Source organism: Rhipicephalus microplus, chromosome 5 (assembly GCF_043290135.1).
Source record: "Rhipicephalus microplus isolate Deutch F79 chromosome 5, USDA_Rmic, whole genome shotgun sequence".
Taxonomy (NCBI): domain Eukaryota; kingdom Metazoa; phylum Arthropoda; class Arachnida; order Ixodida; family Ixodidae; genus Rhipicephalus; species Rhipicephalus microplus.
In genome coordinates, this window is record NC_134704.1 from 55,664,255 (window position 1) to 55,674,254 (window position 10,000).

At 46.3% G+C, this 10,000-nt stretch overlaps 8 non-coding genes across 8 annotated transcripts; all 8 read left to right on the forward strand.

Moving 5' to 3' along the window:
* The first annotated feature begins 44 nt into the window (after window positions 1–44).
* Window positions 45–116, forward strand: TRNAC-GCA (transfer RNA cysteine (anticodon GCA)). The gene has a single exon. It is a non-coding gene; the product is annotated as a tRNA-Cys (tRNA).
* Window positions 117–389: 273 nt separating this feature from the next.
* Window positions 390–461, forward strand: TRNAC-GCA (transfer RNA cysteine (anticodon GCA)). Its single transcript has one exon. It is a non-coding gene; the product is annotated as a tRNA-Cys (tRNA).
* A 273-nt stretch (window positions 462–734) lies between these two features.
* Window positions 735–806, forward strand: TRNAC-GCA (transfer RNA cysteine (anticodon GCA)). Its single transcript has one exon. It is a non-coding gene; the product is annotated as a tRNA-Cys (tRNA).
* Window positions 807–8,416: 7,610 nt separating this feature from the next.
* On the forward strand, window positions 8,417–8,488 carry TRNAC-GCA (transfer RNA cysteine (anticodon GCA)). The gene has a single exon. It is a non-coding gene; the product is annotated as a tRNA-Cys (tRNA).
* Window positions 8,489–8,760: 272 nt separating this feature from the next.
* On the forward strand, window positions 8,761–8,832 carry TRNAC-GCA (transfer RNA cysteine (anticodon GCA)). Its single transcript has one exon. It is a non-coding gene; the product is annotated as a tRNA-Cys (tRNA).
* Window positions 8,833–9,105: 273 nt separating this feature from the next.
* On the forward strand, window positions 9,106–9,177 carry TRNAC-GCA (transfer RNA cysteine (anticodon GCA)). The gene has a single exon. It is a non-coding gene; the product is annotated as a tRNA-Cys (tRNA).
* Window positions 9,178–9,445: 268 nt separating this feature from the next.
* Window positions 9,446–9,517, forward strand: TRNAC-GCA (transfer RNA cysteine (anticodon GCA)). Its single transcript has one exon. It is a non-coding gene; the product is annotated as a tRNA-Cys (tRNA).
* A 273-nt stretch (window positions 9,518–9,790) lies between these two features.
* TRNAC-GCA (transfer RNA cysteine (anticodon GCA)) lies at window positions 9,791–9,862 on the forward strand. The gene has a single exon. It is a non-coding gene; the product is annotated as a tRNA-Cys (tRNA).
* Window positions 9,863–10,000: the final 138 nt, after the last annotated feature.

A 10,000-nucleotide genomic window follows, 5' to 3' on the forward strand; every position in this document is an offset into this window, starting at 1 on the left:
GTTTGAACTGGAAGCCGGTGTGAGTTGCCTGAGCGTGGACGTTCGGGGGTATAGCTCAGTGGTAGAGCATTCGACTGCAGATCGAGAGGTCCCCGGTTCAAACCCGGGTGCCCCCTACGGTTTTTTTACTTCCTTTTATAATCTGGGAAATCTCGCACAACGGGGTAATCGATGTAATGTGAAGCAGCCAACAAGAAGCTGCGTACATAGCCTTGATGCTATGATATCCTCAACCCTCGTTTGTTTATCTTATCTTCGAGGTCGAGTTCAAGACTATTATAACAGTTGTGTATGCCATTCAATATACGGTCAGAGTAAATAAGACGAAAGCTTCAAATGCCTCGCGTTTGAACTGGAAGCCGGGGTGAGTTGCCTGAGCATGGACGATCGGGGGTATAGCTCAGTGGTAGAGCATTCGACGGCAGATCGAGAGGTCCTCGGTTCAAACCCGGGTGCCCCCTACGGTTTTTTTACTTCCTTTTATAATCTGGGAAATCTCGCACAACGGAGTAATCGATGTAATGTGAAGCAACCAACAAGAAGCTGCGTACATAGCCTTGATGCTATGATATCCTCAACCCTCGTTTGTTTATCTTATCTTCGAGGTCGAGTTCAAGACTATTATAACAGTTGTGTATGCCATTCAATATACGGTCAGAGTAAATAAGACGAAAGCTTCAAATGCCTCGCGTTTGAACTGGAAGCCGGGGTGAGTTGCCTGAGCATGGACGATCGGGGGTATAGCTCAGTGGTAGAGCATTCGACTGCAGATCGAGAGGTCCCCGGTTCAAACCCGGGTGCCCCCTACGGTTTTTTTACTTGCTTTTATAATCTGGGAAATCTCGCACAACGGGGTAATCGATGTAATGGGAAGCAGCCAACAAGAAGCTGCGTACATAGCCTTGATGCTATGATATCCTCAACCCTCGTTTGTTTATCTTAACTTCGAGGTCGAGTTCAAGACTATTATAACAGTTGTGTATGCCATTCAGTATACGGTCAGAGTAAATAAGACGAAAGCTTCAAATGCCTCGCGTTTGAACTGGAAGCCGGTGTGAGTTGCCTGAGCGTGGACGTTCGGGGGTATAGCTCAGTGGTATTCCACTTCCGGCTTTCGAGCGATACGGTCGCGGAATGTTCGGCTCCGACGGAGCGGTATCAGCGGCCCGACCGGGCCGAGGTGACAGGGTTTTTGCGCCTAGCGCCGACGATTATCAGGTGATTTTGCCCAATCTGCCTTCCGGACGCATCGCTGCGAATACCGTTTTCATGCATGGTGATCCGAGAGCCCGGCCTTACCGCGTCGAAGATTACCGGGACACTTTGGCCAAGCTTGGTGCGCTCGACGACGTTTTGGCGTTGGGGGCGTATCAAATGAACCACGTATGGGCTGTGACACTGACGAGTGCTGAGGCTGCTCGGAAGTTGCTCTCCGCCATCGATGTGAATGTAAAGGATCGCCCATGTTTGCTCATTGACCCAAATAACCGCGAGGTTCGCTTGAAGCTTCACTGGTTGCTGCACGGCGTGACCGACGAAGACGTGCGTGTTGCCTTGACTCCCTATGGGAAAGTGTTCGAAGTGAAACGGGAGAAGTGGCGAGCACCGGGCATCACAGAAAAGGGCTCAACGACGCGGTCTGTGGGACTAAAGCTGCACTCCGACGTCAAGGTGGATGACATTCCGCACCAGCTCAAGATTGCCGGAGAGCTGACTCTCGTTGTCGTTCCAGGCCGTGCACCGTTGTGCCTACGGTGCAAGAGTACCGGTCACATACGTCGCGACTGCCGAGTACCCCGCTGCAGTCGTTGTCGCCGCTTCGGCCACGAAGACGCCGACTGCGCGAAGACATATGCCAGTGTGACGTGACCAGCGCAGGAAAGTGATGCACTGGAGCACCTCATGGACGAAGCAGACTCTGAAGAAACAGCAGGAGTTAACCCGAGCTCTGCTGTGGAAGATGGGTCGTCATGCCGTCAAGAAGAGGGCGTGTGTGAAGCACCAGGTAAGCCCGACGCCGGGCTTCCATATGAAGGCGTAGGCGAAAGTAGTGAAAAGGTGGATGCAAGCAGCACCGGCGACACGTGTCTTGGCTCAGCAGACGAGACCCCCTCCGAGGCTGAACCGATGACTGGGATTGAAAGCGACAGTGGCACTATGACGGGGAAGCGTCCCCGTGACGAAGGGAAAAAAGACAAGGGCACCACTGCTGCCTCGCCGGACGAACCACCCGCCAAAACGACTCCCGCTCGGCGGCCTACCATCCGGCCACGGCCAAACATTTCGTCGGAGCGCAAGACGGCGGAATCGCCGCCTTCGCCAACTTAAGGACTGTATTGGGACAAGGCGTTCAGGAAGGAAATGCAGTTGTAAGGTAAGCGCCATGCCCCTGGGTTTTTCGTAGCCTTACAATGGTGCAAATAGAAAATTCAATCCGTGTGGCCACTTTAAATGTGCGTGGCCTGGCCTCACGGAGAAAACAATGTCAACTTTATCGGCTAGTAAGTGACCTCGACCTTGACATACTGGCAGTCCAAGAGACTAAAGTCCATGGTGACGATGAAACTGGGGGCATGGTGCGCCAATTCTTGCCGCGGTATTCTGTTATAGTTAGCCATGCCATAGGGACTTCTTCCGGTTGCGTTTTGTTGGTCAGACAGAGTCTGGGTGCTAAAGTAGAACCCTCAACGTCATGTCCGTCTGGTCGGCTCATTGTTTGTGATCTTTTGTTTTCGGGGTTGGAATGGCGCGTAATATGCTTGTACGCACCGACTGTCACTGACGAAAGACGCATATTTTTCGAACAACTAAAGCAGTATACCACATGTAATAGGCTCCTAATCATTATTGGCGATTTCAACTGCGTCCTTTCAGCCAAAGACAAAACTAGCGAACGACATTACAGGGATGCAAGTACGGCTGTCTTAAGCGATATAATAAGAGAACATGGTTTGGAGGATGTGGCCGAATGTCTCGGTGGTGGCCGGACTATGCAGTACACCCACTTTCAGGCAGCCAGCCATGCCCGACTAGATAGGGCGTACGTGAGTGTAGAATTGGTACCGCTTTGCAAGGCATACCGTGTTAACGCCGTTTCATTTAGTGACCACTGCTTGGTTAGCTTTGTAGTAGCTAGCACGAAAGAAACGAAAAGGGCCTTCGAGTGGCAACTATGGAAATTGAATTCGAATCTGCTGAGTGATGAAAAATTTATGGAGGAAGTAATGACGCAAGTTGAAAAAATGAAAGTTCGCAGTAAAAAGACGTTTAGAGAAAAATGGGAGAACTTCAAGCAGGTCGTTAAATTAAAGGCTTTGGAACGCTCGAGCGCTATAAGCAGAGAAAAAGGAGCAGAAGAAAAGCTCATGCGCAGAAACCTGGAAAAATTGCTCCTCGAAGAATGTAGATTGCCCGGCATGTTTCTTGAAGATATTCGCGCGTCGAAAAGTAAAATTGAGCGGTTCGATGTCGAAAGATACCGCGGTGCTATGGTTCGGGCGAGAGCCGAGCGACTGATAACGGCAGAAGCACCGTCAAAAAGGGCGTTGGGCTCAGAAAAGTGGCATGCGCGTCGTAATCAGATAACAGAAATTGAACACGAGGGTGAAGTCAGCGATGTCGCAGATGTTATCGAGCGTGCTTTCTTTGAGCACTTCAATGGTTTATTCGCCGCCAGCTCAGTTGATGTCGATCGTTTTAAAAAAGATTTTTTACCGCTGATGCCAAAGCTTGACAATAATGCAAAAGAATTATTGGAGGAACCCATTTCGGAAGAGGAAGTTAACAGTGCTATTGAAAGTATGCATCCCGGGAAATCGCCTGGCCCTGATGGTCTGACTTCCGCCTTTTATAAGTGTTTCAAGTTTGAAATAACACCAGTCTTAGCTGACGTTTATAATGAGGCATTCGAGCTGAAAATATTACCCCCGTCCTTTTCATCATCTCACACTGTTCTTATACCAAAATCGGAAGACCCCGTTGCACTGCGCAAAGTAAATTCTTACCGCCCAATCTGCCTCACTAATGGAGATTACAAGATATTCATGAAAATCCTAGCTAAAAGGTTGCAAACAGTCATTACGGAGCTCGTGGGGCCGCATCAGACGTGCGGCATTAAAGGTCGAACTATCCTCACGAATATACACGCAGCCCGGAGCATCCTCGAATGTTGCGACGCTATAGGTGCGCGAGTCGCAATGCTGCAAATCGACCTCGAGAAGGCTTTTGACAGGGTGCCTCATGAAATTCTGCTGTGCATCCTAGATTATGTGAATTTAGGGAAAATAATCAAAGAGGGGGTTGTCATGGCGTACCGAGACTGCTCAACGCGGCTAATCGTTAACAAGGTGGTGGGGAAGCGCATCCCAGTCAAGCGTTCGGTCCGTCAGGGTTGTCCTCTCTCACCACTATTGTTTTGTTTGTACATAGAGTCCTTTTGTTTAAGTGTCATAGAGAATGACTGTGTCCGTGGGTTTAAGCTGCACGGGGTTGAAGTCCGACTGTTGGCTTATGCGGACGATATTGCCATTTTTTGCGCGGACTCTGACAGCATAGCAGATGCTGTCAAATGCGTTACTAACTTCTGTGCTGCAAGTGGCAGCGCTGTAAACTGGGGAAAATGCCTTGGCTTTTGGCACGGTGACTGGGCAGAAACCCCAGACAGTTTTGCCAGCATAAGGTTTGTTACGACACCGGTGAAATACTTGGGTGCCCCCCTCGAATGCTACAAAGACAGCGACTCGTACTGGAGGAGCCAAGTGGATAACCTGCGGGAAAGAGTGAACAAGTGGAATGGCTGGAATTGGTCTATGTTTTCTAAAGCCACAATTTGCAACATATCCTTAGTGAGTAAAATTTGGTATATCTTACAAGTCTTACATTGTTCAAGGGTAAACATCCAAAAATTTCACCGTGTGTTCGCTTTCTTTGTGTGGGAATCGTCTTGGGAAAGATCGAGTCGGACCAATTTATTTCTTCGAGTGCGAAATGGAGGACTCGGCTTGTCGCATTTGTTTTTAAGACAGGTAGTCAATCGATTTTGTTTCTTTAGAGACGTCGACAACCCATTCCTTCGCACTGTCTGTCAACTTCGCCTGGGGCAACACTTGCCTAACATGGTTGTATCAATCTGCAGCGCACCTGGTGGTGTTTATGGCTTTCTCCGCGAAGTTGTACTTTCTTGTAGGTTTCTGTCAGTGCGGTTTTCACTTGAATACTTGAGTCAAGTCCGACGAAGAAGGTTGTACAAGGACCTATGTGATGTGTTTTTACCAGTGCCTTTGTATCGGTCCCTTTACAATGTATGCCATGGCCACACTGTACTAAAGCGCGTCAAGGCGATGAAAATATCGCCAGGTGCTAAGAATTTCTTTTTTAAATTACATACCGGTACGCTGACAGTCAAAACCTGGATGGCTGCAAAGGGGTTCTACGTTCCTTGGGGCACGCATTGCATAATATGCAGAAAGGAGGAGACAATTGAGCATGTATTCATTGACTGCTGGGATGCTACCTTTCTTTGGGACGTGCTCCAGCGCACGATCAAAAAAGACTTCCCCATTGATGCATATGGCATCCGCTATTTGCAAATACAAAGTGACGATGGTACCCCATATGATATGATAATGCTTATGGCTCTTCATAGCATTTGGAAATCCAGGATGGCAGCCATGCACTTTGATGTAGATGCACGAGCACCCACCCAGTACTTCAAAGAGTATATAAGAAATTTTGTGGACGAACAAAAGTTGCAGGAATTCCCCCCAGAATGGTTGCCGCGCGTCAAATTACTATCGACGATAAAAACATTTTAACAGATGCGTGGCCACATCGTTTGAGCCACGGTTTTTACAATGTTTTGGATTGTGTTGTGTAATTATCAGTTAATATGTGTATTGTTTACGTGAGCCGAAAACAGGCATTAAAGAAAAAAAAGGGTATAGCTCAGTGGTAGAGCATTCGACTGCAGATCGAGGGGTCCCCTGTTCAAACCCGGGTGCCCCCTACAGAATTTTTTTACTTTCCTTTTAAACTGAGAAATCTCGCACAACGTGGCAATCGATGTAATGTGAAGCAGCCAACAAGAAGCTGCGTACATAGCCTTGATGCTATGATATCCTCAACCCTCGTTTGTTTTCTAATGCACTCTTCTCTCTTCTTGTCTTTTATGGTTACACCTACCATTTTTCTTTCCATTGCTCGCTGCGTCGTCCCCAATTTAACCTGAACCCTCTTTGTAAGTCTCCAGGTTTCTCCTCCGTAGCCAAGTACCGGCAAGATACAGCTGTTATATACCTTCCTCTTTTGGGATAGTTATCAAGAACACTGGCATTGAACCTTATTCATTTACCTGAGATAACTAGAAGGCGAAAGCCATCTCTCTCTCTCTTTTTTTTTCTTTCTCTCTGCTCGTCAGCATGTTTAAGTGATCTCCCCGCCCTCGTAATGACCGCATTAACAATAGAACGCGGTGGGCAGTTACCGAAACATGCAAGAAGTCACCACTTCATAACTGAAACTGCTACAGCAAACGTAAAGATAGATTGGTCATAATACGTTACTTAAAGCAAAAGGAAGGTGTTCTGGGATCTTATCTTCGAGGTCGAGTTCAAGACTATTATAACAGTTGTGTGTGTCATTCAATATATGGTCAGAGTGAATAAGACGAAAGCTTCGAATGCCTCGCGTTTGAACTGGAAGCCGGTGTGAGTTGCCTGAGCGTAGACGTTCGGGGGTATAGCTCAGTATTGTTCAGTGTGTTGAAGCATGTGGGAGTTGGTGACGTAATTTTTGATGGTTTGAAGATGGCATATTCACAGTGTGTAACGCAGTTGATACTCAATAAGCAGCTCAGTGAAGAAATTGAAATACTAAGTTCTATCAGACAGGGATGCCCGGCCTCAGCATTATTATTCGCCATCTACCTAGAACCCTTTTGCTTATCAATCATTCAAAACTCAAGTGTGCAAGGCTTTCGGTTACAGAACACGGAGATAAAATTACTCGCATATGCTGACGATGTGGCAGTACTCTGCCAAGATAGACAAAGTATATGTGAAGTCGTTTACATGGCAAATAAATTTTGTGACATGACGGGCAGTGTAATTAACTGGCATAAAACAACTGCCTTTTGGTACGGCAACTGGGATGTGAGGCCTGAGGTATACCTTAACGTAAAATGGGAAAGCAAACCCCTAAAGTACCTCGGTGTACCCTTGGACAGCTATCGCGACAACGCGGATTACTGGAAAGGTGAAGCAGAAACCCTCAGGCAAAAAACAAATGCCTGGGGTGGTCGGGATCTGTCTATATTCGCACGTGCAACTGTGTGCAACATGTTTTTGATATCAAAAATCTGGTATGTCATGCAAGTTATCTGTATGTCACGCGTCAATGTACAGAAGTTTCACAGGATTTTTGCTGTGTTTGTGTGGAAATCACCGTGGGAACGTACAAGCCGGTCTAATTTATTCCAGTCCGTTAGTAATGGTGGACTCGGTTTATGTCATTTATTTATTAGACAAGTTGTCTCTCGGTTTATTTTCCTTCGCGATCAAAGAAACAAATTTCTGCAAACAGTGATAAAAGTAAGGCTGTCATCACGCATCCCAAATTTTGTTGTGTCTACAAACAGTGGTATGTGCCGATATGTGTCTGGTTTTTTGAGAGAAGTTATACAGTCTTTTGAGTTTTTGAAAGTGCGCTTTTCGCTGGAATATCTTGCCACTGTTAAGCGAAAAAATCTGTACAGGGATCTCCGTGATGTCTTGTTACCAACACCTTTGTACACATCTATGTTCAATGGAGGACCCGGACAGGATGTTTTGAAAAGGGTCAAAAAGATGAAAGTAAAAGCAGGGGCAAAAACTTTCTTTTTTAAATTGCATTCCGGGACTCTCCCCGTAAAGCAGTGGCTAGCGGACAAGGGAATCGATGTACCATGGACAACCAATTGTTTACTTTGTATTACACCTGAGACAATAGACCATGTGTTTATTCATTGCTGGGACGCTGTCTTTCATTGGGACATCCTTCAAAGAACATTGAAAAAAGATCTCCCCATTACAAGCCATGGCATTCGTTTTCTCTGTGTGGATGAGGACGACGGCATACCATACGACATGGTTATGTTAATTAGCCTTCACAGCATCTGGCAGACCACTATGGCTTACAGACATCTTGACCAGAACATACGTCCTGTCCGGGAGAACTTCATTGCAAATATGCGGTATATCACTGAGGTGTATAAACAAGAAGAAGAACCTCCCAGCTGGCTAACAATGTTAGAGGAATTGTGCAACCTGAAAAATTTTAATGTGAGCACTTCGGATCAAATATTGGTCCAAGTGTATTTTATCATTCATGTTTCTGTGTGAACACCTGTACAGAAAAACAGGTAATAAAGAAAAAAAAAATCGGGGGTATAGCTCAGTGGTAGAGCATTCGACTGCAGATCGAGAGGTCCCCGGTTCAAACCCGGGTGCCCCCTACAGTTTTTTTACTTCCTTTTAAAATCAGAGAAATGTCGCACAGCGGAGTAATCGATGTAATGTGAAGCAGCCAAAAAAAGCTGCGTACATAGCCTTGATGCTATGATATCCTCAACCCTCGTTTGTTTATCTTATCTTCGATGTAGAGTTCAAGACTATTATAACAATTGTGTATGCCATTCAATATACGGTCAGAGTAAATAATACGAAAGCTTCAAATGACTCGCGTTTGAACTGGAAGCCGGTGTGAGTTGCCTGAGCGTAGACGTTCGGGGGTATATCTCAGTGGTTGAGCATTCGACTGCAGATCGAGAGGTCCCCGGTTCAAACCCGGGTGCCCCCTACAGTTTTTTTACTTCCTTTTATAATCTGGGAAATGTCGCACAGCGTGGTAATCGATGTAATGTGAAGCAGCCAACAAAAAGCTGCCTACATAGCTTTGATGCTATGATATCCTCAACCCTCGTTTGTTTATCTTATCTTCGAGGTAGAGTTCAAGACTATTATAACAATTGTGTATGCCATTCAATATACGGTCAGAGTAAATAATACGAAAGCTTCAAATGACTCGCGTTTGAACCGGAAGCCGGTGTGAGTTGCCTGAGCGTAGACGTTCGGGGGTATATCTCAGTGGTTGAGCATTCGACTGCAGATCGAGAGGTCCCCGGTTCAAACCCGGGTGCCCCCTACAGTTTTTTTACTTCCTTTTATAATCTGGGAAATGTCGCACAGCGTGGTAATCGATGTAATGTGAAGCAGCCAACAAAAAGCTGCCTACATAGCTTTGATGCTATGATATCCTCAACCCTCGTTTGTTTATCTTCGAGGTAGAGTTCAAGACTATTATAACAGTTGTGTATGCCGTTCAATATACGGTCAGAGTAAATAATACAAAAGCTTCAAATGACTCGCGTTTGAACTGGAAGCCGGTGTGAGTTGCCTGAACGTAGACGTTCGGGGGTATAGCTCAGTGGTAGAGCATTCGACTGCAGATCGAGAGGTCCCCGGTTCAAACCCGGGTGCCCTCTACAGTTTTTTTACTTCCTTTTAAAATCTGGGAAATGTCGCACAGCGGGGTAATCGATGTAATGTGAAGCAGCCAACAAAAAGCTGCCTACGTAGCCTTGATGCTATGATATCCTCAACCCTCGTTTGTTTATCTTATCTTCGAGGTAGAGTTCAAGACTATTATAACAGTTGTGTATGCCATTCAATATACGGTCAGAGTAAATAATACGAAAGCTTCAAATGACTTGCGTTTGAACTGGAAGCCGGTGTGAGTTGCCTGAACGTAGACGTTCGGGGTTATAGCTCAGTGGTAGAGCATTCGACTGCAGATCGAGAGGTCCCCGGTTCAAACCCGGGTGCCCTCTACAGTTTTTTTACTTCCTTTTAAAATCTGGGAAATGTCGCACAGCGGGGTAATCGATGTAATGTGAAGCAGTCAAAAAAAGCTGCGTACATAGCCTTGATGCTATGATACCTCAACCCTCGTTTGTTTATCTTATCTT